The 26,799-nt window shown below is 41.8% G+C and overlaps 1 non-coding gene across 1 annotated transcript; it reads right to left on the reverse strand.

The window, feature by feature from the left end:
* Positions 1–6,934: 6,934 nt before the first annotated feature.
* Positions 6,935–7,098, reverse strand: LOC123860748 (U1 spliceosomal RNA). The gene has a single exon (XR_006794860.1). It is a non-coding gene; the product is annotated as a U1 spliceosomal RNA (small nuclear RNA).
* Positions 7,099–26,799: the final 19,701 nt, after the last annotated feature.

The raw sequence follows: 26,799 nt of genomic DNA on the forward strand, positions 1-26,799 counted from the left end.
CTCTAGCATTTCAGGAATCTCCTTTTGCTCTGTGTTCCCTCGTAACCTGGGACCACAATGCCCTACCTAGAATTCTGCTTCTTCATTTCCAGAGCCCCCTTCAGAGAGGGCTGTCTCTTACTAAAGCATATTTCTAAGTGTTCTGATTTTGTGCTCCAGTATTATATCATTTTCCAGCCAGCTTATGGTGGCTCCTTCCCTTTCTGTTTATCATCCAATATGTCCCTGCAGATTCACCACTCCACACATCCTACCTTGCAAAAAGCAGTCACTTTTGGGCGCCTGGGTAGCTCAGTTGGTTAGGCGACTGCCTTCGGCTCAGGTCATGATCCTGGAGTCCCGGGATCGAGTCCCGCATCGGGCTCCCTGCTCAGCAGGGAGCCTGCTTCTCCCTCTGACCCTCCTCCCTCTCATGCTCTCTGTCTCTCATTCTCTCTATCTCAAATAAATAAATAAAATCTTAAAAAAAAAAAAGCAGTCACTTTTCTGCTTATAGAGATCCAGATATATATTCTTACATCTAGGCTGATTTTGTGGGTGTTCAAATAGTTTGATAGATATCCAGCAAAATTCAGGGGACCCTTTTGAATGGGGTCCCCTACTTTCTGTCATCTTGCCTCCCAGACTGAAAGCATCTTTCAACTACCATCTTCCTTCATGAAGATAAAGCATTTTCCATTATATCTGTGGAAACTTAGGAAATATGCCATTATTTAACTCATCAAAACAACAGTGTGTAAAATAGCATCTTACAACTAACATCTCAGGAAGATGGTAGCCTTATCAAAAAATATATGTGTGGTAGCATAGGGAAAGTGCCATATGCTTAATTCATTGAAACACCACTGTGTAGAGAGCATCTTTCAAATAACATCTTTGTGCAAAACTGTTTAAGCCTATTGTGGCTCATAGCCAAAAGGGGCAGCCAGGTTATCCACAATCTGTTCCAGTCTCTGTGCTCTGCTCAGTTCACCCCAGAAAAGTGGCCAATCAGTGAGCACACAGATTTTTTTATCTTTCTTATCCTTTTTAAAATTATGTTCAATTAACAAACATCATTGGTTTTTGATGTAGTGTTCAACGATTCATTAGTTGCAGATAACACCCAGTGCTCATCACAACATGTGCCCTCCTTAATACCCATCACCCGGTTACCCCATCCCTCCACCACCCTCCCTTCTGTAACCCTGTTTGTTTCTCAGAGTCAGTAGTCTCTCATGGTTTGTCTCCCTCTATGATTCCCCCCCCTTCAGTTTTCCCTCCCTTCCCCTATGGCCCTCTGTGCTATTCCTCATGTTCCACGTGTGAGTGAAACCATATAATTATCTTTCCCTGCTTGACTTATTTCACTTAGCATAATCCACTCCAGTTCCATCCATGTCGATGCAAATGGTAGGTATTCATCCTTTCTGATGACTGAATAATATTCCACTGTATATATGAACCACATCCTCTATATCCATTCATCTATTGAAGGACATCTTGTCTCATTCCAGTTTGGCTATTGTGGACATTGTAAGCACAGAATTTTGAGGCTACTGTGAAGAGTAAGTTCAGGTCCTGATCTCATCGGTGGTGAGATAGAGCCCAGAGTAGGGCTCCATGCTCAGGAGGAAGTCTGCTTGAGATTCTGTCCCTCTCCCTCTGCCCCTCCCCCCACTCACTTTCTCTCCCTCTCTCTCAAATAAATAAATAACTCTTCAAAAAAATTTTTTCCAGACTATTTTCTAGAGTAATTGTACAATTTAACATTCCCATCAGCAGTGTATGAGATTTCTAGCTCCTACACATCCTTGCCAATATTTGGAATGGAGATTCTTTTCACTTTTGCCATTTTGATTGGCATGTAGTGGTTTAAATTTGCATTTTCCTAATGGCTAATGAAGTAGATCTTGTCATGTTCTTATATGCCTTCCATATATATTCTTTGCTGAACTGTCTTTACAAATTGCTTACCCATTTTATTTTATTATTTTATTTTTTTAAGATTTTATTTATTTATTTGAAAGAGAGAGAGCACGAGGAGGGTGGAGGGCAGAGGGAGTGGGAGAAGCACACTCCCAACTCAGCAGGGAGCCCAATGGGGGTTGGGGGGTTGGCTTGATCCCAGGACCCTGAGCTCATGACCTGAGCCAAAGGCAGTTGCTTCACTGACTGAGCCACACAGGTGCCCCTCTTTTATCCATTTTTAAATTGGATTGTTTGTCATCTTATTATTGAGAGTTCTTTCAATGTTCTATATAGGAGACCTTTATCAGATATGTAACTTATAAATATTTTCTACCTATATGTGACTTGCCTTTGCATTCTCTCACCGATGTCTTTTGAAGAGCAAAAATTTTAAATTTGGGAGCACCTGGGTGGCTTAGTTAGGCATCTGCCTTCAGCTCAGGTCATGATCCCAGAGTCCCAGGATGGAACCATGCATCAGGCTCCCTGCTCAGCAGGAAGTCTGCTTCTCCCTCTGTCCCTCCCCCCTTCTCATGCTCTCTCTCACTCTCTCTCTCTCTCTCAAATAATTAAATAAAATCTTTTTCTAAAAGTTTTAAATTTTGATGAAGTCTAGTTATCAATTTTTTCTTTCATTAATTACAATTTGGTATCATATCTAAGAAATCATTGTCCAACTTAAGCTTATATAGATTTTTTTTAAAGATGTATTTATTTAATTTTAGAAAGTGACTGAGAAGAACTAATCTGTACTGAGTATTTACTCCCTACCAGGCACTGGGTTCAGTGCTTTGCCTGCACATCTCATGTAACACCCGGGACAACCCATGTAGCAGAAACTCCTATTGGACCCATTTTGAAATGAGAAACTGAACCACAGGAAATTCAAGAAACTTAGTCAAAGTCACACCGCTCCTCAGCCAACCTTGCACCTATATCTTGTCTATCCAGAGTGCTCTCTTTTTATGACCTCTATTGTAGGGATTTCCAGGGAGAAAGAACAATCCCAGCCTCTGATGCCCTGAACTGCTCTGATACTCCCCGCCTGTTTGGTTCTCATGCTGGAAATTAACAATCTCAGAAATGGAATATCAACCTCAGACAAGATTACTCTAAAATGACACAATACAAGGCTACTAATGATTCTGAACAGGCCCAGCCAAAACAAAGGCATTGTGCAACCTACAAAATCCCAAACATCCTCCTCTTTTCATAAGGAAATGACTGCATCTTCTCACTCCACTCATAGAATTGCCAGTACTAACAGTAGTATTCCATATAGAACAAACCCTTCTTCCTTCCATCCTCCCCCAAAGCCCAGATCCTAGAATAGGTTCTTTCTAATACCTTCTTCCTGGGGTGTGTTCTTCTTGGCTGCAAGGAATAAAACCCCCAGCATGTTTCATGGGAGGTGTATACCTGGTGATTTGGCTTAAGGGAATTGCCATCAACTAAGGCTATGCCAGGGCATCAGGGAACAATTTTTCACTTGTGGGTGGTGTCACAGATTTCCCAAAAATAAACGTACTTCTTCAAGGTAAGATTGCTCACTGTACTTCATCTTTTCTTATCCCTGCTGTTTTCCTAACTATGAGAAATTGTATAACATGTAGATAGTGAGTTATGATAGATGGGGTCTATCCCATTTGGGATTGAATGAGAGCTGTCATAATCCTGAACTTCCAGGGAATTGATCACAAGGACCACAAGTTAGCAGGGCAATATGCCTTTGGGCTTTTGGAGTTGCAAATGGGCACGTGCAAAAGAACAATACATGGTTTTGGAAGATATTTTAGCAAAAAAAATTAGCCATAAAGGCATTAAATTTTTAATCCATAATCCACCAGTCACTCTGTACAGAGATTATCCTGCTTTAACTTTGGTCAATGGCAATTATTTTAAGAAAAACGAGAGAATTGCATAAGAGCACATCCAGTGAATATGGGGATGACATAAAAGGTTGCATTGCCAAATCAGTCCCCTCAAATCATAAATCTTATCCAGTATCAAGTTTTACTCACATTTTCAAGGGTAAAATTGTGAGGTACCAGCAAAGCAACTGAGACCACCAACACTAACTGCAAAAACCTGCTTCCCACATGAGGACATGCTCTGGTCCAGACGAAACATATATGGTCTCTAAGTGATGTGTGAGCTCCCCACACAAAGTGGAGCTGTTTGGGGTGATTTCCCATGGTGATGCTTACAAAGCTAATGTGACAGTTTCTAGGGAACAAAGCCATATTAATCCACAGATTCTTGGTTTGGTTCCCTAAATAGTTCTGCACAGACCAGATACACCCTCCTGAAAATATACCTTAAGGGGGCCCTCCCAAAAGTAACCACCCTTTAGGTGTTTGCCAACAGGTTCTTCACTAAATGTTTACAAAGAAAATTGACTGGGATTCAATCATTCCTCCCTTCCTCCCTTCTTTCTTTCCTTCCTTCCTTCTTTCCTTCCTTCCTCCATCCCTCCTTTCTTTCCTTTCTTCCTTCTCTCTTTTCTTCCTCTCTTTTCTCCCTTCCTTCCTTTCTTCTTTTTTCTTCCTTTTTTCCTTTCTTTCCAGGCCAGGCCCACTAAAGGGGGCCAACTGCAAAGAACACCGTTTCCCTTCTTTTCCCCACATTGTGTAGGTAGAGTTTGTTGGCACCCCTTGTAAATCAGCAACAATTCAATTTTCTTTACCTGGGAAAAGTTATGTAGGGAATATATATATATTTAAAAATGAAATGCCATGGTCCTCTCTGGAATCATAACCCACTTATGAGCACACTTTATTTAACCATCCTCTCCCCATTTCTCTTTATTACCTGTCTCACCTACATCTTTCCCCAATGATGGAGCCACCTTAAATGTACTGCTTAACCTGGAGGTGGGGCCAAAGAGAAGTGCACACATGGCTAGAATCCTACAAGCATTTAGAAAGGAACCATGAGAGACTATGGACTCTGAGAAACAAACTGAGTGTTCTAGAGGGGAGGGGGGTAGGGCAATAGGTTAGCCTGGTGTTGGGTATTAAAGAAGACACGTATTGAATGGAGCACTGGGTGTTATACGCAAACAATGAATCATGGAACACTACATCAAAAACTAATGATGTAATGTGTGGTCATTAACATAACATAATAAAAAAAAAGAAAGAAAGGAGCCTAAAGTACCATTAGGAATAAGCACTGCCACATTTAGTGGTATGGATTTTAGGTTTGGTACTGATATCAACTTCCTTGTACAAATATGTTTAGACTCAAGAGTGAGACCATGGGATCAGACAAAATGAAAGAAAACTGTGCCAAGTGTGAAGATACTAAGTTACCAAAGTTACTCTGAGTTGTGTAATTGCCTTGTCCCTTAGGCCCTCATTTCCACCTGCAGAACCTAGAAAACGTTCAATAGAGTCTCCACTTGCCATCAAATTCAATCTGAGGACACAATAATATAAACTGTTAACCCAAACTTTCCATTTTTTCCTTAACCTGTATTGAATGCAAGGTATTTCAATTGCCCATTCCCATTTTAGGTGAGATTGCAGTGAAGGCACAGAGTAATGTGGTACATCCAGGTAATATTCTGTTTCTTGGTCTACTTCTGTACTCAGCATGTCAACTTTGTCTGCCAGTGAACCTCTGAACACACACGGGAAACCCAACAAATATTAAAAATATGGGGTCTCTGGGTTGATCTTGGGAAATAGGCAACATTTAGGATTCTCTCAGGGCTCAGAAAGGCTCTTGATCTGCAAGGACCATGGTAGCTGCCCCAATTTCCATAGGGGGTGTAACTCTGGATTCCTGATGCATGCACCTTATTTATTTTTTATTTATTATTTTTATTTAATTTTAGTTAAGCTCCATGACCAGTGTGGGGCTCTAACTCATGACCTTGAGATCAAGAGTTGCATGCTGTGTTGACTGAGCCAGCCATGTGTCCCTCGGGCAGCTTTGCTGGCCAGGCACAAACCATGATTTTCATGTTAGCAGAAAGGTTTAAAAATCTAGGAAATGCCTTCAATCTGCTCCACTCCTACTGGGCATGTTTCCTGAGTTCCTGCTATGTGCGAGTCCTCTTTCCCACCTACCCATAGAAAACCCTCTAGGAACCCAACCCAGGTCCTCTGGGATCCCTTTTATCTTTTTTGTGTAATCCTCTCCTGCTCTCAATGTGTTTGTGCTTCTAAAGACACCTGTGAGTAGGACTGCCCTGGGGCTCCTGGAGCTCCTTTGTACCCAGTCCCAGAGAACGGGGAGTACATGCAGTATACAACCACCAGCCCCATTTATCTCTCCTCCTGAAAGGCACTCAGCCCATCTCTAACAGTGCAGGAGTGTGAAATCCCTTTTCCTGGCCTGGGGGAAACTAACTCTGGAAACAAGTTACCTCCAGGTTCTCCTACACCTGTCAGGACAAATCTCCTCCAAGGCTGTTGGAAATCAACATACACAGTAATGAACTCAAAATGGTCATTGTGGTTTTCATCTCTTAACATGAGATTTGGTCTTTTTTTTTTTTTTTTTTTTACAATTTCCATGTATCTGCTGAATGTTTTGTACATGATGGGATGTGGTTACAAGAAATGCTTTCTTGTCCTTCTTGGTGATTCTCACCTTGGTGTCAGCTCTGGGTCATTTTCAGATGAGTGATCTGTCTACTCATGAGGGCTCATTTCCCCTACTTCTCTGCATACCTCAAACTGTTGGATGGAATGGCAGACAGTGTGAATGTTACCTTATTGCTGGATGTTTTTGTGTTTTCGATAAAACGCAAACACGACAACCAAGGTTTCTTTTCTAAACCTGCAGATAGAAACTCTCCTACATTTTCTATGAGAAATAGCGAAAAGCTGCTCCTTCACAAAGCAAGCCTGAAAAATGGCGGTGCATTTCTCACTGCACTGGTGTCACCAGGGTCAACTCTGTGGCCTAGCAATGCAAGAAAAAAAAAAGCAAGATGAAAAGCAAAAACACTTTATTGTTACACACCCGTTACCAGGGGAGAGCGCAAACACAGTCACCCACTACTACAATTTATGCAGTCGAGTTTCCCACCTTTGGGGAAATCTCAGAGTTCAGCACATCCTCAGTGCAACGGACAAGCCTCGTTCCGGGAAAATCGCCTGCTTGATCGTGGTATCTCCCCTGCCAGGTAAGTGTGACTCGCCCCGCCTCCTCCCTACACCAGCCTCACGCGCCTTCCACTTACACACAAGATCATGCGCCTAGCCACACCGTAACCATCAACACCTATTCCTGTCCCAAGCATCCTCACCCTCCACACAATACTTTCTAATACAATGGAAGCAACAGCACTGCTACTTCCACAGCCCCAGGAATTCTGTCCAGAACCGCACCCCAATGTTGTCTAATTTTACCTCAGACACGCCGGGTCCATGACGTTGAGGGCCTCGCCTCAGTCCCTCCACCCCAACCCCTTTCCCTCTCCCCAGCTCCCATCCCACCTTGGATCTGTTCTGACGTCCTACCTCCTCGACCCCCTCTTCCCTCTCCTCTTCCCTCACACCCTTCTCCTCTCCTCCTCTTCCCACTGCCTTGGCTTCCTTCCTCCTCTTGCCAGTCACCTGCGTCCTGATTTTGTTACCACTTCTCCTCTGCCCCCCTGCAGCTCTAACCCCCCACCCCTACACAAACACACACACACACACACACACACAGCACTCAGCATAAGGAAGGCTGCCCCAGCCAGACAGTAACATGAGGGAGGACTTTCCACCAGCCAGAGAAAGGCAGATATGTATCTCTCTCGCTCTCGCTCTCTCCTCAGAACCTGGTTTGGAGGGGACAGAGTGTGATGGCTGCGCCTGAGGAGCTCAGCCTCCAAGCCAGGCCCCACCCAACCCCCCAGGCCTGGACACTCTTGGGGGGGGTGGGACCAAAAGTCTGCAACTTCTGGCCACTCAGGATGACACCTGCCCACAACACCCCAAGTGCTGAAAACATCTGGGAGCCTGCATCTTCACTAGGCAGACTCCAAAGGAAGGGTCGCGGCCCCCCCTTTGTGGCCTCCTGGGGGAGGTGCACAAGGATCCCCCTGTTGAAAGGAAGGGGCAGGGCAATGGAAACCATCCCTTCTGCTCCCTTAGACTGGGTTCAAAATTCATAGCAGGGGATGAGTGGGGTCCCAGGCGCCCCACTCAGCCACTGCCTTCCCTCCCTCCACTGCTGGGCACTTCCCCTTGTGATGAGGGAGCAGAAGACAAGCTGAAGACAAAGCTTAAGCTGACACCATGCAAACTTCCCCCACCTCCCACTCCTGGCTGGGATATGTGTGATATTCTTCTATGGAGCTCCCAACTGTCCTAATGTCAATGCTGTACTAGATGGGAAAAACAACCTTAACTTGACATGGCAAGGCCTCCTACAGTATCCTGTGAGTTGTTAACATTTGAAAATCCTTTTGAAATCTCTCTTTTCCTTACCTCCTCCAATTCCCAAGTATATAATCAGCCATTCCTCACAACCCCAGGGCAGCAGCTCTTTCTGCCCTACTGGTCCTGTCTGCCTTTCAAGGGGGAAAAAAAACAGGTTGGGAAACAAGCCAAAAAACAACTACTCCAAAGAGACTAGTACTTGGGCAATTTTATGGTCATGGATGGAGTGCCCTAGGGTTCTGATTTGCCTTTGTCTTGATTGTGCCTGGAGGTAGTGGTTTATTTTACCAGACTGTTGAAATTAGAAAAGATTGGGGGGGAGGGGCATCCAAATTTACTTGTCACCTCAGTTCATAATGTGGTGGTGGGGAGAATAATGCCCCCTCCCTAAGAGTTCCCCATTCTAATGCCAGGAACCTGTGCGCAAGTTCCATCACACAGCAAAATGGACCCTGCAGAGGTGCTTATGTTAAGGACCTTGAGATGGGGAGATGATCCTGGATGCTTCAGGTGGCCCCCTGGAATGGCAATGGGGCTTTAAAACAGGAAGATGCAGGGGTGCTTGGGTGGCTCAGTTGGTTAAGCGACTGCCTTTGGCTCAGGTCATGATCTCAGGGTCCTGGGATCGAGCCCTGCATCAGACTCCCTGCTCGTGGGAAGCCTGCTTCTCCCTTTCCCACTCCCCTTGCTTGTGTTCCCTCTCTTGCTGTCTCTCTGTCAAATAAATAAAAATCTTTTTAAAAAAATAGGAAGAGGCAGAGAAGGAGGTCAGAAGGATGCTGTGTGAGGAAGACTCTGCCTGCTGTGGCTGGGGCTGAGTATGGAGGAGGTAACTCTAAAAGCTGGAACAGGCAAAGAGACACAATGTCTTGTTAACCTAAAAAATAGAAAGCACCAGTTATTTTACCAGCAAAAATGGGACTTGTGGGGAATAAAAGGGAAAGGCGATCTGTGACAAACAAGCAAAACCATAGGTGAGTCTGGAGAACAAAGGGGAGGTACGCTCTTCTTTTTGGTGAAAAATTCAGTTGGGAAGGTTGTTATAAACTGAGTTGGAAGTGCGCTGGCCTCTCCCTGAGGGGTCAAGGCTAGCATTTCTTAACTCTGGCCGGGTTAGTAGAGGCATATGCCTGTGCAATGGGTCAAGTCCCTGGATGGAGTTCTGGTGAGATTTGGATGAGATCTCATGAAATTTGGACTGAGACCCTCACGAGACTTGGACTGATCTCACGAGATTTAACTAGAAGTCATGAGACATGTGTGAGAGATCTTATGAGATTTAGATTAAGATCTCACAAGATTTGAAGGAGATCTCATGAGATTTGGACTGAGTTCTCACTAGATTTGGACAAACTCTCAAAGACTTGGTTAGGAATCTCATGAGACCTAAGTGAGCTCTCACAAGATTTGGACGGGTTTCCTTCAAGATTTGGATGAGATCTCACAAGATTTGGACGGACTTCTGGTGAGACTTGGATGAGATCTCACAAGATTTGGACTGAGTCATCATGAGATTTGGCCTAAGATCGCACGATATTTTTGTAGAAATCTTGTGAGACTGTGTGACATGTTCAAGATTTGGACTGAGTTTTCATAAGATTCGAGCTGAGTTCTTACCATGTTTGGACTGATCACAGAGATATAGCTAGAGGTCTCGTGAGATGTGCATGAGTTATCATGAGATTGGGACTGAGATCTTTTGAGAATAGGATGAGATCTCATGAGATCTGGACTGTTCTCTCAAGACTTGGACTGATCTCACATATTTACCTAGAACTCTTGAGAGAATGGTGAGAGATCTCAAGAGATTTGGACTGAGATCTGGCAAGATTTGAAGGAGATCACATGAGATTTGGACTGAGCTCTCCAAGATTTGGACAAAATCTCAAAGATTTGGTTAGGAATCTAGTGAGACCTAAGTGAGATCTCATGAGATTTTGGTGGATTTCCTTCGAGATTTGGATGAGATCTCACAAGATTTGGATGGACTTCTGGTGAGATTTGGATGAGACCTCATGAGATTTGGACTGAGATCTGGCAAGACTTGGATGAGATCTCACAAGATTTGGACTGAGTTCTCACGAGATTTGGTCTGAGATCGCACAATAGTTTTGTAGAAATCTTGTGAGAGGTGTGTGACGTGTTTGAGATTTGGACTGAGTTTTCACAAGTTTTGAGCTGAGTTCTCACCACATTTGGACTGGTCACAGAGAGATAGCTAGAGGTCTTGTGAGATGTGCATGAGCTATCATGAGATTGGGACTTAGATCTTTCCAGAATAGGATGAGATCTCATGAGATTTGGACTGTGTTCCCTTGAGACTTGGACTGATCTCACGTATTTACCTAGAACTCTTGAGAGAACTGTAAGAGATCTCATGAGATTTGGATAGAGTTCCTGTGAGATTTGGATAAGATCTCATGAGATTTGGACAGGCTTCTGGCAAGTTTGGATGAGCTCTCATGAGATATGGACAGAATTCTGGCGAGATTTGAATGAGATTTCACGAGATTTGGACAGAGACCTTCACAAGACTTGGACTGATATCACAAGATTTAGCTAGAAGTCTAGACACTAGACTAGCTAGAGACATGTGTAAAGATCTCATGAGATTTATATTGAGATATGGTGAGATCTGAAGGAGATCCCACAAGATTTGGGTAGAAATCTTGTGAGACATGAGTGAGATTTCACAAGATTTGGATGGTCTTCTGGTGAGATTTGGATGAGATCTCACGAGGTTTGGAAAGAGATCTCATGAGATTCAGACTAAGTTCTCTCCAGATTTGGACTGAGCCCTGTTGAGATTTGAATGAGAGCTCACAGGAATTAGAATGAGTTCTCATGAGAGTTGGATGAGATCTCACGAGATTTGGAGTGAGATCTCATGAGATTTGGGTAGATCTTGCTAGATGTGTGGTTGAGTTCAGGAGATTTGGATGGAGATCTGGTGAGGTTTGGAAGAGATCTCACAAGATTTGGACTGACTTTTTAGGAGATTTTAACTGAGGTTTCATGAGATTTGGATTAGCTGGCGACATTTGAACTGAGATCTCATGATATTTGGACAAAGATTGGTGAGATTTGAATGAGATCTCATGAGATTTGGACTGAGATCTCACGAGATTTGGACTGTGATCTAGTGAGATTTGGGCAGAAATCTCAGGAGATGTGCATCAGATCTCATGAGATTTGGACTGTGTTTTCACAAACTTGGAGTAAGATATCATGAGATTGGGGTAGAAATCTGGAGACATGAGTGAGAGATCTCACGGATTTTAGAATGCAGTTTGGTGAGGTTTGAAGGAGATCATGAGATTTGGGCTGAGTTCTCATGAGTTTTGGGCTGAGTTCCCACCATATATACACTGATCACAGAGATTTAGTTAGATATCTTGGAAGAGGTGCGTGAGCTATGATGACATTTGGACTGAGATCTGGCAAGAATAAGATGAGATCTCATGAGATTTAGACTGTGTTCTCACGAGACGTGGACTGATCTCATGAGATTTAGCTAGAACTCTTGAGAGAAGTGTGAGAGAACACAGATTTGGATTGAGATCTGGCAAGATTTGAAAGAGATCTCATGAGATTTGGACAGAGTTCTCATGAGATTTGGACAAAATCTCACAGATTTGGGTAGAAATCTTGTGAGACCTAAGTAACATCTCACAAGATTTGAGACGGACTTCCTGAGAGATTTGGATGAGATCTCACGAAATCTGGATGGAGTTCTGGCTAGATTTGAATGAGATCTCATGAGATACGGACTGAGATCCTCATGTGACTTGGACTGAAGTCATGAGATTTAGTTAGAATTCCTGAGAAAAGTGCCAGAGATCTCACGAGTTTTAGATTGAGATCTCACAAGATTTAAAGGAGATCTCATGAGATTTGGACTGAGTTCTCATGAGATTTTGACAAAATCTCAGAGATTGGGTAGAAATCTTATGAGACCTGTGTGAGAACTCATGAGATTTGGATGGATCAAGTGAGATTTGGATGAGATCTCACAAGATTTGGAAGGAGATCTGGTGAGATTTGAATGAGATCTCATGAACTTTGGTCTGAGACCCTCACGACACTTGGACTGATCCACGAGAATTAGCAAGAAGTCTTGAGAATGTACGAGAGATCTCATGAGATTTCGATTGAAATCTGGTGAGATTTGAAGGTGATCTCACAAGATTTGGACTGAGTTCTTGAGATTTGGACAAAATCTCAGAGATTTGGGAAGAAATCTTGTGAGACCTGAGTGAGATCTCACGAGATTTGGATGGACTGCTGGTGAGATTTGGATGAGATCTCATGAGATATGCATGGAGTTCTGGTGAGATTTGAATGAGATCTCATGAGATTTGGACTGAGACCCTCAGGAGACTTGGACTGATCTCAAGAGATTTAGCCAAAAGTTGTGAGACATGTGGGAGAGATCTCAAGAGATTTAGATTGAGATCTTGTCATATTTGAAGGAGATCTCATGAGATTTGGACTGAGATCTCATGAGATGTGGACAACATTTCAAAGATTTGGTTAGGAATTTTGTGAGACCTAAGTGAGATCTCACAAGATTTGGACAAATTCTGGTGAGATTTGGATGAGATCTCATGAGATTTGACTGAGATCTGGTGAGAATTGCATGAGATCACAAAAGATTTGGACTGAGTTCTAGTGAGACTTGCATGAGATTTCATGAGATTTGGACTGAGTTCTAGTGAGACTTGCATGAGATCTCACAGGATTTGGACTGAGTTCTCATGAAATTTGGTCTAAGATCGCACGATAGTTTTGTAAAAATCTTGTGAGAGGTGTGTGATGTGTTCGAGATTTGGACTGAGTTTTCATGAGATTTGAACTGAGTTCTCACCGAATACAGAGATTTAGTTAGAAGTCTCCTGAGCCGTGCATGAGCTGTCATGAGATTGGGACTGAGATCTAAGAATAAGATGAGATCCCATGAAATTTGAACTGTGTTCTCTCAAGACTTGGACTGATCTCACATATTTACCTAGAACTCTTGAGAGAACTGTAAGAGATCTCACGAGATTTGGATGGAGTTCCTGTGAGATTTGGATGAGCTCTCATGAGATATGGATGGAGTTCTGGTGAGATTTGAATGAGATCTCACGAGATTTGGACTGAGACCTTCACAAGACTTGGACTGATCTCACGAGATATAGCTAGAAGTCTTGAGATGTGTGCAAAGATCTCACAAGACTTAGATTGAGATAGGTGAGATTTGAAGGAGATCCCACAAGATTTGGGTAGAAATCTTGTGAGACCTAAGTGAGATCTCATGAGATTTGGATGGTTTTCTGGTGAGATTTGGATGAGATCTCATGAGGTTTGGAAGGAGATCTCATGAGATTTGGGCTGAGTTCTCATGAGATTTTGACATAATCTCAGAGATTTAAGTAGAAATCTTGTGAGACCTGCATAGAACTCATGAAATTTGGATGGACTTCCTGTGAAATTTGGATAAGATCTAATGAGATTTGGAAGGAGTACTGGTGAGATTTGAATGAGATCTCACGAGATTTGGATGGACTTCTGGAGAGATTTGGATGAGATCTCATGAGATTTGGCTGGACTTCTGGTGAGAATTGGGTATGATCTCACAATATATGGAAGTTCTAGGGAGACTTGGATGAGATCTCACGAGTTTTGGTCTGAGTTCACATGAGAATTGGACTGAGATCTGGTGAGATGTGGACTAAGGACTCATGAGATTTTTGTCACAATCTCTCAAGAGTTGCATGAGATCTCAGGAGACTTTAAATTGAATCTGGTGAGAATTGGATGAGATCTGATGAGATTGGACTGAGTTTTCACAAGATTTGGACTGAGATTTGTTGAGATTTGGACAAAGACCTCAAGAGATTTGTGTAGAAAGCTCACAAGATGTCAGTGACATCTCATGACATTGGACTGAAGAGTGGTGAGACTTGGATGAGATCTCACAAGATTTGGACTGAGATGTGGTGAGGCTTGGATGAGATCTCATGAGATTTGGACCAACTCTCTGAGATTTGGGTATAAATCTTGTCAAACCTGGATGAGATCTCATGAGATTTGGACCAACTCTCTGAGATTTGGGTAGAAATCTTGTCATACCTGAATGAGATCTCACGAGGTTTGGACGGGCTTCCTGCGAGATTTGAATGAGATCTCACGAGTGTTGTACTGAGATCTCATGAGATTTGGATGGAGTTCGGGTGAGAGTTGGATGAGATCTCATGAGATTTGGACTGAGGCCTTCACCAGACTTGGCCTGATCTCACGAGATTTAGGTAAAAATCTTGACACTTGTGCAAGAGATCTCATGAGATTTAGATTGAGATCTGGTGAGATTTGAAGAAGATCTAATGAGATTTGGACTGAATTCTCATGAGATTAGGACAAAATCTCAGAGATTTGGGTAAAGTCATGTGAGATCTCATGAGATTTCGACTGAATTCCTGCAAGATTTGGATGAGATCTCATGAGATTTGGACAGAGTTGGTGTGAGATTTGAATGAGATCTCACGAGTTCTGGAATGAGTTCTCATGAGAACAGGATTGAGATCTGGCGACATGTGCACTAAGAAACTCACGAGATATTTGTTGCAATCTCGTGAGATGTGCATGAGATGTCATAAGAATTTGAATTAAATCTGGCCAGAATTAGATGAGATCTGATGAGAGTGGACTGAGTTCTCACAACATTTGGACTGATATTTGTTGAGATTTGGATGAAGACCTCATGAGATTTGTGTAGAAATTTCACGAGATGTCAATGAGAACTCATGAGATTAGACTGAGGACTGGAGAGACATGGATGAGATCTCATGAGATTTGGACCAAAATCTCAGAGGTTTGGGTAGATATCTTGTGAGACCTGAGTGAGATCTCAGGAGCTTTGGATGAAATTTTGGCGAGACTTGAATGAGATCTCACGAGATTGGACTGAGATCTGGAGAGATGTAAACTGAGAAACTCATGAGACTTTTGTTGAAATATTGCCAGATATGCATGAGATCTCATGAGACTTTGAATTAAATCTCGGGGGAATTGGATGAGATCTCACAAGATTTGGACTGACTTCTCAAGAGATTTGGACTGAGATTGGTTGAGATTTGGACAAAGACCTCACAAGATTTGCATAGAAATCTCACAAGATGTTGGTGAGATCTCAAGAGATTGGACTGAGGGAAGTTGAGAATTAGATGAGATCTCATGAGACTTGGACTGAGATCTAGCAAGATTTGAATGAAATCTCAAGAGATTTGGACTGAGTTCTCATGAGATTTTTGCAGAGATCTAGTGAGAGGTGTGTTAGTTGTCACAAGATTTGTACTGTGTTCTCATGAGTTTTGGGCTGAGTTCTCACCACATTTGGACTGATCACAGAGATTTAGCTAGAGATCTTATGAGACGTGCATGAGGTATCGTATTTGGACTTACCTGACGAGAATAGGATGAGATCTCACGAGATTTGTACTGCGTTCTCATGAGACTTGGACTGATCTCACAAGATTAAAGTAGAACTCTTGAGAGAAGTGTGAGAGAACTCAGGAGATTTGAATTGAGATCTGGCTAGATTTGAAGGAGATCCCACGAGATTTGGACTGAGTTCTCACAAGATTTGAACACAATAACAGATATTTGAGTAAAAATCTTGTGAGACCTGAATGAAATCTCTTGAGATTTTGACTGAATTCCTGCGAGATTTTGATGAGATCTCACGAGATTTGGATGGATTTCTGGTGAGATTTGAATGAGATCTGATGAGATTTGGACTGAGACCCTAATTAGACTAGGTCTGATCTCAATAGATTTAGCTAGAAATATTGACACATGTGCAAGAGATCTCATGAGATTTACATTGAGATCTGGTGAGATTTGAAGGAGATCTCAAGAGATTTGGACTGAGTTCTCATGAGATTTGGACTGAGATCTGGTGAGATGTGAACTAAGAAACTCATGAGATTTTTGTTGAAATCTCACAGGATGTGCATGAGATCTCACAAGACATTGAAATAACCCTGGAATTGGATGAGATTTGACAAATTTGAACTGAGTTCTCACAAAATTTGGACTGAAATTTGTTGAGATTTTGATGAAGTACTTGTGAGATTTGAGTAGAAATCTCACGAGATGTCAGTGAGATCTCAAGAGATTGGATTGAGGACTGGTAAGACTTGGAAGAGATCTCACGAGTTTTCAAGATTGGATTGAGGATTGGTGAGACTTGGAAGAGATCTCACGAGATTTTGACTGAGTTCTCATGAGAGTTGGACAAAATCTCAGAGATTTGTGTGGAAATCTTGTGAGACCTGAGTGAGAGCTCATGAGATTTTGACTGAATACTGCAAGATTGGGCGAGATCTCATGAGATTTGAATGGAGTTCTGGAAAGATTTGAATGAGATCGCACAGGTTTTGGACTGAGTTTTCACGAGAATAAAACTGAGATCTGGTGACATGTGGACTAAGATCTTGTGAGATGTGTATGAGATTTCACAAGACTTTGAATTAAATCTAGTGAGAATTGGATGAGATCCAACAAGATTTGAACTGAGTTCTCATGCGATTTGAACAGAGATTTGTAGAGATTTGGATGAAGACCTCATGAGAGTTGTGCAGAAATTTCAAGAGATGTTGGTGAGATCTCACGAGATAAGACCTAGGAATGGAGAGACTTGGATGAGATCTCACGAGATTTGAACTGAGTTCTCAGGAGATTTGGACAAAATATCAGAGATTTGGGTAGAAATCTTGTGAGTCCTGAGTGAGAACTCAGGAGTGTTGGATGGACTTCTGGCAAGATTTGGATGAGATCTCATGAGTGTTGGACTGAGTTCTCACAAGATTTGGACTGATCTGATGAGATTAAGCTAGAACTCTTGAGAGAAGTGTGAGAGATCTCAGGAGATTTGAAATGAGAGCTGGTGAGGTTTGAAGGAGATCTCATGAGACTTGGACTGAGTTCTCACAAGATTTGGACAAAATCTCAGATATTTGAGTAAAAATCTTCTGAGACCTTAGTGAGATCTCATGAGATTTTGACTGAATTCCTGTGAGATTTTGATGAGATCTCACAAGATTTGGACAGAGTTCTAGCAAGATTTGAATGAGATCTGATGTGATCTTAACTGAGACCCTCACAAGACTTTGCCTGATCTCACGAGATTTAACTAGAAGACTTGACACCTGTGCGAGAGATCTCACAAGATTTACTTTGACATTTGGTGAGATTTGAAGGAGCTCTCACGAGATTTGGACTGAGTTCTCATGAGATTTGGGCAAAAGCTCAGATATTTGGTTAGAAATCTTGTGCGACCCAGGTGAGATCTCATGAGATTTGGATGGAGTTCTGGCGAGATTTGGATGAGATCTCACAAAATTTGGATGGAATTCTGGCAAGATTTGGATGAGATCTCATGAATTTTGGATTGAGTTCTCATGAGAATTGGTGTGAGATCTGGCGAGATTTTTGTCGAAATCTTGTGAGCTGTGCATGAGATTTCACGAGACTTTGAAATAAATCTGGAGAGAACTGGATGAATTCTGACGAGTTTGAACTGAGTTCTCACAAGATCTGGACTGAGATTTATTGAGATTTGGATGAAGACCTCATGAGATTTGTGTAGAAATCTCACGAGATGTGTGTGAGATCTCAAGAGGTTGGACTGAGGAATAGTGAGAATTGGATGAGATCTCATGAGAATTGTACAGAGATCTGACAAGACTTGAATGAAATCTCATGAGATTTGGACTGAGTCTAAGATCTCATGAGATGTTTGTAGAAATCTCGTGAGAGGTGTGTGAGGTCTCGTGAGATTTGGACAGACTTCTCACAAGTTTTGGGCTGAGTTCTCAATACATTTGGAATGATCAGAGATTTAGTTAGAAATCTCATGAGACAAGCATGAGGTATCATATTTGGAATGAGATCAGGTGAGAATAGGATGAGATCTCACGAGATTTGTACTGTGTTCTCATGAGACTTGGACTGATCTCATGAGATTAAGCTAGAACTCGAGAGAAGTGTGAGAGATCTAAGGAGATTTAGATTGAGATCTGACATGATTTGAAGGAGATCTCACGAGATTTGGACTGAGTTCTCATGAGATTTAGACAAAATCTCAGATATATGAGTTAAAATCTTGTGAGACCTGAGTGAGATCCCATGAGATTTCAACTGAATTCCTGTGAGATGTCAATGAGATCTCATGAGATTTGGACTGAGTGCTCACAAGATTTGGACAATATCTCAGAGATTTGGATAGAAATCTTGTAATACCTAAGTGAGATTTCATGAGCTTTGGATGGAGTTCCTGTGAGATTTGGATGAGATCTCATTAAATGTGAATGGATTTCTGGCGAAATTTTAATGAAATCTCATGAGATTTGGACTGAGGCCATCACGATTTTTGGCCTGATCTCACAAGATTTAGCTAGAAATCTTGACACATGTGTGAGAGATCTCACAAGATTTAGATTGAGATCTGGCATGATTTGAAGGAGATCTCATGAGATTTGGACTGAGTTCTCGTGAGGTTTGGACAGAATATCAGAGATTTGGGTAGAAATCTTGTGAGACCTGAGTGAGATCTCATGAGATTTGGACTGTATTCCTGTGAGATTTGGATGAGATCTCACAAGATTTGGATGGAGTTCTGGAGAGATTTGAATGAGATCTCACGAGTTTTAGACTGAGTTCTCACGAGAATAGGACTGAGATCTGGCAACATGTGGACTAAGAAACTCATGAGATCTTTGTCAAAATCTCGTGAGATGTGTATGAGATCACACGAGACTTTGAATTAAATCAGGCAAGAATTGGATGAGATTCATCGAGAGTTAGAAAGAGTTCCCACGAGATTTTGACTGAGATTTGTTGAAATGGATGAAGACATCACAGGATTTGCGTAGAAATCTCACAAGATGTTGGCGAGATCTCAAGAGATTGGAATGAGGAATGGTGAGAATTGGATGAGATCTCATGAGATTTGGACGGATTTCTGTGTGATTTTATGAGATCTCATGAGATTTGTACTGACACCATCATGAAATTTGGCCTGATCTCAGGAGATTTAGCTAGAAAACTGAGACATGTGTGAGAGATCTCACGAGATTTGGTTTGAGATCTGGCAAGACTGGAAGGAGATCTCATGAGATTTGGACTGAGTTCTCACGAGATTTGGACAAAATCTCAGAGATTTGGGTAGAAATCTTGTGAGACCTAAGTGAGATCTCAGGAGCTTTGAATGGACTTCTGGCAAGATTTGAATGAGATCTCATGAGTGTTGGACTGAGTTCTCATGAGAATTGGACTGAGATCTGGTGAGATGTGAACTAAGAAACTAATGAGATTTTTTTTGAAATCTCATGAGATGTGCATGAGAATTGGATGAGACCTGACGAGACTTGGTAAGAGTTCTCACAAGATTTGGTTGGAGATTGGTTGAGATATGGATGAAGACATCACAAGATTTGTGTAGAAATCTCATGAGATGTTGGCAAGATCTCAAGAGATTGGAATGAGGAATGGCGAGAATTGGATGAGATATCACGAGATTTGGATGGATTTCTGGTGAGACTTCAAGGAGATCTCATGAGATTTGGGCTAGGACCATCACAAAATTTGACCTGATTTCATGAGATTTAGCTAGAAATCTTGAGACATGTGTGAGATCTCACAAGATGTAGATTGAGATCTGGTGCAATTGGAAGGAGATCTCACTAGATTTGGACTGAGTTCTCACAAGATTTGGACAAAATCTCAGAGATTTGTGTAGAAATCCTGTGAGACCTGTGTGAGATCTCCTGAAATTTTGACTGAATACCTGCGAGATTTTGATGAGATCTCACGATATTTAGCTAGAATCCTTGACACATGTGTGAGAGATCTCACAAGATTTGCTTTGAGATTTGGCAAGATTTGAAGGAGAGCTCATGAGATTTGGACTGAGTTCTCATGAGATTTGGGGAAAAATCTCACATATTTGGATAGAAATCTTGCACGAACTAGGTGAGATCTCAGGAGATTTGGACGGAGTTCCTGCAAGATTTGGATGAGATCTCATGAAATTTGGACAAATTTCTGGCAAGATTTGGATGAGATCTCACATTTTGCACTGAGTTCTCATGAGATTTTTGAAGAAATCTTGTGAGAAGTGTATGAGTTCTCATGAGATTTGGACTGAGTTCTCAAAAGTTTTGGGCTGAGTTCTCAACCCATTTGGACTGATCACAGAGACTTAGCTAGAAATCTTATGAGATGTCCATGAGGTATTGTATTTGGACTGAGATCTGGTGAGGATAGGATGAGATCTCATGAGATTTGTACTGTGTTCTCATGAGACTTGGACTGATTTCATGAGATTAAGCTAGAACTCTTGAGAGAAGTGTGAGAGATCTCAGGGATTTGGATTGAGATCTGGTGAGATTTGAAGGAGATCTCACGAGATTTGGACAAGATCTCACGAGATTTGGACAAAATCTCAGATATTTGAGTAAAAATCTTATGAGACCTGAGTGAGATCTCTTGAGATTTTGACTGAATTCCTGCAAGATTACAATGAGATCGCATGAGATTTGGCTTGAGTGCTCACAAGATTTGGACAAAATCTCAGAGATGTGGATAGAAATCTTGTGAGACCTGAGATCTCACGGGATTTGGACAAAGTTCCTGCTAGATTTGGATGAGATCTCACGAAATTTAGACAGAGTTCTGGCGAGATTTGGATGAGATCTCACGAGATTTTTATGGATTTCTGACAAGATTTCAATGAAATTTCATGAGATTTGGACTGAGACCATCACGAGATGTGGCTGATCTCACAAGATTTAGCTAGAAGTCTTGAGACATGTGTGAGAGTTCTCATGAGATTTAGATTGAGATCTGGCATGATTTGAAGGAGAACTCATGAGATTTGGACTGAGTTCTCATGAGATTTGGACAAAATATCAGATATTTGAGTAGAAATCTTGTGAGACCTGAGTGAGATCTCAAGAGATTTGGACTGAATTCCTGTGAGATATGGATGTGATCTCATGAGATTTGGATGGAGTCTGGCGAGATTTGAATGAGATCTCATGAGTTTTGGACTGAGTCCTCATGAGAATAGGACTGAGACCTGTGACATGTGGACTAAGATACTCATGAAATCTTTGTTGCAATCTCACAAGATGTGCGTGAGATCTCAGGAGACTTTGAATTAAATCTGCAGAGAATTGTTTGAGATCCGTCGGGATTTGAACTGAGTTCTCACGAGATTTGGACTGAGATTTGTTGAGATTTGGATGAAGACCTAATGAGAATTGTTTAGAAATCTCACTGAGATGTTGGTGAGATCTCAAGAGATTGGACTGAGGCATGGTGAGAATTGGATGAGATTTCACAAGATTAGAACCGAATTCTGGTGAGATTTGAATGAGATCTCACAAATTTTGGCCTGACTTCTCATGAGTTTTGGTCTAAGATCTCACGAGATTTTTGTAGAAATCTCGTGAGAGGAGTGTGAGGTCTCACAATATTTGGACTGAGTTGTCAACACATTTGGACTGATCACAAAGATTTAGCTAGAAATCTCATGAGACATTCATGAGGTATCGTATTTAGACTGAGATCCAGTGAGAATAAGATGAGATCTCACAAGATTTGTACTGTGTTCTCATGAGACTTGGACTGATCTCACGAGATTAAACTAGACCTCTTGAGAGAAGTGTGAGAGATCTCAGGAGATTTGAATTGAGATCTGGTGAGATTTGAAGTGAGATTTGGACTGAGTTCTCATGAGATTTGGACAAAATCTCAGATATTTGGGTAAAAATCTTGTGAGACCTAAGTGAGATCTCATGTGATTTGGACAGAGTTCCAGTGAGATTTGGATGAGATCTCACAAAATTTGGACAGAGTTCTGGTGAGATTTGAATGAGATCTCACAAGTTTTTACCTGAGTTCTCATGAGATCTGGTCTAAGATCTCATGAGAATTTTGTAGAAATATGAGAGGTGTGTGAGTTCTCATGAGATTTACACTGAGTTCTCACAAGTTTGGGCTTAGTTATGAAATCTTTTGTACTGATCACCGAGACTTAGCTATAAATCTCGCAAGTCGTCCATGAGGTATCATATTTGGACTGAGATCTGGCAAAAACAGGATTAGATCTCATGAGATTTGTGTGTTTTCGTGAGACTTGGACTGACCCCATGAGATTAAGCTAGAACTCTTGAGAGAAGTGTGAGAGATCTCAGGAGATTTGAATTGAGATCTGTCGAGATTTTAAGGAGATCTCACGAGATTTGGATGGAGCTCTTTTGAGATTTGAATGAGAGCTCACAAATTTGGACTGAGACCCTCAGGAGATTTAGACTGATCTCACTAGCTTTAGCTAGAAGTCTTGACACATGTTGCAAGAGATCTCATGAGATTAAGATTGAGATCTGGCAAGACTTGAAAGAGATCTCATGAGGTTTGGACTGAGACCCTCACGAGATTTGGACAAAATCTCAGAGATTTGGGTAGAAATCTCTTGAGACCTGAGTGACTTCTCATGAGATTTTGACTGAATTCCTGCAAGATTTGAGTGAGATCCACCAGATTTGGACTGGACCCACACGAGACTTGGACTGATCTAAAAAGGTTTAACTAGAAGTCCTGACACATGTACAAGAGAGCTCATTAGATTAAGATTGAGATCTGGTGGGCGCCTGGGTGGCTCAGATGGTTAAGCGTCTGCCTTTGGCTCAGGTCATGATCCTGGAGTCCTGGGATCGAGTCCCGCATCGGGCTCCCTGCTCTGCAGGAAGTCTGCTTCTCCCTCTGCCTCTCTCTCTCTCATGAATAAATAAATAAAATCTTAAAAAAAAAGATTGAGATCTGGTGAGGTTTGAAGGAGACCTTACAAGATTTGGACTGAGACCCTCATGAGACATGACCTGATCCCACAAGATTTAGCTAGAAGTCTTGACACAAGTGCAAGAGATCTCATGAGCTTTTGATTGAGAGCTGGCAAGATTTGAAGGAGATCTCATGAGATTTGGACTGAGTTCTCATGAGATTTGGGCAAAATTTCAGAGACTTGGGTAGAAAGCTTGTGAGACTTGAGTGAGAACTCAGGTGTGTTGGATGGACTTCTGGAGAGGTTTAGATGTGATCTCACGAGTGTTGGACTTAGTTCTCATGAGATTTGGACTCAGATCTGGAGAGATGTGAACTATGAAACTCATGAGATTTTTGTCGAAATCTCATGAGATGTGCATGAGATCTCACAAGACATTGAATTTATTCTGGTGAAATTGAATGAGATCCGATGAGGTTTGGACTGAGTTCTCATGATATTTGTACTGAGATTTGTTGAGATTTGGATGAAGACCTCATTAGATCTTTGTAGAAATCTAATGAGATGTTGGTGAGATGTCATGAAATTGACCTGAGGACTGGTGAGAGTTGGATGAGATCTCATGAGATTTGGACTGAGATCTGGCGAGACTTGGATGAGATGTTTCGAGGTTTGGACTGAGTTGTCATGAGATTTGGTCTAAGATCTCACGAGATTATCTAGTGAGTGCTGTGTGAGGTCTCACAAGATTTGGACTGAGTTCTCACGCATTTTGGGCTGAGTTCTCACCACATTTGGACTGATCACAGAGATTTAGCTAGAGATCTCACAAGACGTACATGAGCTATGATGAGATTGGGACTGGGAATCAACAAGAATAGGATCAGATACCACAAGATTTGCGCTGCATCAAACAAGATTGTCCTGATCTCACGTGATTTAGATGGAACTCTTGAGAGAAGTGTGAGAGAACTCAAGAGCTTTGAATTGAGATCTTACGAGATTTGGAGGAGATCTCACAAGATTTGGACTGAGTTCTCATGAGATTTGTACCAAATCTCAGAGATGGGGTAGAAATCTTGTGAGATCTGAGTGAGATCTTATGAGATTTTGATTGAATTCCTGCAAGATTTGGATGAGATCTCATGAGATTTGAACAGAGTTCTGGTGAGATTTGAATGAGAGCTCACGAATTTTGGACTGAGACCCTCATGAGACTTGGACAGATCTCACAAGATTTAGATAGGAGTCTTGACACATGTGCGAGAGACCTCGTGAGATTAAGATTGAGATCTGGCAAGACTTGAAAGTCTCAAGACTTTCACGAGATTTGGACTGAGTTCTCACGAGTTTTGGGCTGAGTTCTCACCACATTTGGACTGATCACAGAGATTTAACTAGATACCTCATGAGACATGCGTGAGCTATGATGAGATTGGGACTGGGAATCAGTGAGAATAGGATGAGATCTCATGAGATTTGCACTGTGTTTTCACAAGATCATCCTGATCTCACGAGATTTAGCTGGAACTCGTGAGAGAACTCAAAAGCTTTGAACTGAGATCTTTTGAGATTTGAAGGAGCTCTCACGAGATTTGGACTGAGTTCTCACGAGTTCTGGGCTGAGTTCTCACCACATTTGGACTGATCACAGAGATTTAGCTGGATATATCGTGAGACGTGTGTAAGCTATGATGAGATTGGGACTGAGAATCAGCAAGAATAGGATGAGATCTCATGAGATTTGGACTGTTATCTCTCCAGACTTGTCCCGATCTCATGAGATTTAGCTGGAACTCTTGAGAGAAGTGTGAGAGAACTCAAGAGCTCTGGACTGAGATCTGGTGAGATTTGAAGGAGAGCTCATGAGATTTGGACTGAGTTCTCACAAGATTTGGACAAAATCTCAGATACTTGGGTAGAAATCTTGTGAGACCTAAGTCAGATCTCACGAGATTTGGACAGAATTCCTGCAAGATTTGGATGAGATCTTATGAGATTTGGATGGAGTTCTGGAGATATTTGAATGAGATCTCACAAGATCGGGACTGAGGCCTCATGAGACTTGGACTGATCTCACGAGTTTTAGCTAGAACTCTTGAGACAAGTTTGAGAGATCTCATGAGATTTGGACTGAGTTCTCAGGAGATTTGGACAAAACCTCAGAGATTTGTGTAGAAATCTTGTGAGACCTGAGTGAGATATCATGATAATTGGACTTAGTTCCCCACGAGACTTGGACTGATTTCATGAGATTAACTATAAGTCTTGACACATGTGTGAGAGATCTCATGAGATTTAGATTGAGATCTGGAGAGATTTGAAGGAGAGCTCATGAGATTTGGACTGAGTTCTCACGAGATTTGGACAAAATCTCAAAGATTTGGGTAGAAATTTTGGGAGACCTGAGTGAGATCTCATGAGATTTTGCCTGAATTCCTATGAGATTTGAATGAGATCTCACCAGATATGGATTGAGACCCATATGAAATTGCACTGATCTCATGAGATATAGGTAGAAGTCTTGACACATGTGTGAGAGATCTCACAAGATTTAGATTGAGATCTGGGGAGATTTGAAAGAGATCTCATGAGATTTGGATGGAGTTCTCATGAGATTTCAATGAGATCTCACCAGATTTGGACTGAGACCCTCATGAGACTTGGACTGATCTCACAAGCTCTAGCTAAAGTATTGACACATGTGCAAGAGACCTCATGAGATTAAGATTGAGATCTGGCAAGACTTGAAAGAGATCTCAGGAGATTTGGACTGAGATCCTCACAATATTTGGACAAATTCTCAGAGATTTGGGTAGAAATCTTGTGAGACCTGAGTGAGATCTCATGAGATTTGACTGAATTCCTACAAGATTTGAATAAGAGCCCACCAGATTTGGACTGAGACCCATACAAGGCTTGGACTGATCTAAGAGGTTTAGCTAAAAGTCTTGCCACAAGTGCAAGAGATCTCATGAGATTAAGATTAAGATCTGGTGAGGTTTGAAGGAGACCTCACGAGATTTGGACTGAGACCCTCATGACACATGGCCTGATCTCTTGATATTTAGCTAGAAGTCTTGACACATGTGTGAGAGATCTCATGAGATTAAGATTGAGATCTAGTGAGACTTGAAAGAGATCTCATGAGATTTGGACTGAGACCCTCACAAGTCATGGCCTGATCTCATGAGATTTAGCTAGAAGTATTGAGATGAGTGGAGAGATTTCATGAGATTTTGATTGAGATTTGGTGAGATTTGAAGGAGATCTCATGAGTTTTGGACTGAGTTCTCACGAGTTTTGGGCTGAGTTCTCACCACATTTGGACTGATCACAGAGATTTAGCTAGATATATCGTGAGACGTGCATAAGCTATGATGAGATTGGGACTGAGAATCGGCAAGAATAATATGAGATCTCACGAGATTTGGACTGTTTTCCTGTGAGACTTGTCCCGATCTCACAAGATTTAGCTGGAACTCTTGAGAGAAGTGTGAGAGAACTCAAGAGATCTGGATTGAGATCTGGTGAGATTTGAAGGAGAGCTCACAAGATTTAGACTGAGTTCTCAGGAGATTTGCACCAAATCTCAGAGATTGGGTAGAAATCTTGTGAGATCTCATGAGATTTCAA

Source organism: Mirounga angustirostris, unplaced genomic scaffold (assembly GCF_029215605.1).
Source record: "Mirounga angustirostris isolate CCGP_5_RB_7025 unplaced genomic scaffold, mMirAng1.0.hap1 SCAF_4, whole genome shotgun sequence".
NCBI classification, from domain to species: domain Eukaryota; kingdom Metazoa; phylum Chordata; class Mammalia; order Carnivora; family Phocidae; genus Mirounga; species Mirounga angustirostris.